Genomic DNA, 917 nt, shown 5'->3' on the forward strand with positions numbered 1-917 from the left:
GTCCTAGAAGAAGGGATCCAGGAAGAACTTCAGAAAGTCTGGATCACTGCTGGAGGGAGAGCGGATCAAGTTCCATCGGTATGTGGTGAGTTCTCAGTGGTTGCCCCCTYAGCTCCGGAAGGAATGGGAGCGTCCTGCTCCGAAAGTCATCTATCCAGTACCTAGCAAGTGGAGGAAATGAGAGTTAGAAAACTGGACCAATCTAAGATCTCAAGGCCGCGGGATTAAGAACTTTGAAAACGATACCACCAGTAATGATAGGCTAATACACTATAGAGGCATTCCTCACAGGAAGTTGTTGACGGCTATCCAGCTACGTGCCAATGTTTATCCCACCAGGGAGTATTTGGCGCTCGGGCTGGGGACAGAAGTATTGAAGAGTTGCAGGCATTGTTCTGCAGAATGGGAAACTTGCTCCCATATTATTGGAAAATGTCCTGCAGTCCAGGAAGCCCGGATCCAAAGGCACAACATCTTGCGCGAAATGCTGGTTAATGAAGCAAAGAGACTGGAGTGGGAAGTGTTTGCTGAACCCAACTTCAGAGACAGAAACAACAAGCTTCTTAAACCAGATTTGATAATGGTGAAGGGAACCCAGACGAAAGTAGTCAACTTTACAGTACGCTACGAAAGTAAGATGACATCCTTGAGTGATGCAGTGGCAGAAAAAGTCCAAAACTATCGACATCTAGAAGAGCAAGTGAAGGAGATGACAAAAGCTGGAGAGGTGGAGTTCCTGGGCTTCCCGACTGGTGCGCGAGAGAAGTGGTATGAAGGCAATGAAAGATTGCTTGACGACCTTGGACTCTCCCAAAGCCGCATGAAGAGGTTGGCGAGGGCCTTCTCACAAAGAGCTCTGCTGTCTTATCTTTATGAGTAAAGGTAAGGGTGTGTGAGCTTTCTTATTTGTATTACAA

Source organism: Rhea americana, unplaced genomic scaffold, assembly GCF_003343005.1.
Source record: "Rhea americana isolate MKP2758 unplaced genomic scaffold, rheAme1 scaffold_850, whole genome shotgun sequence".
In the NCBI taxonomy this organism is placed as follows: Eukaryota; Metazoa; Chordata; class Aves; order Rheiformes; family Rheidae; genus Rhea; species Rhea americana.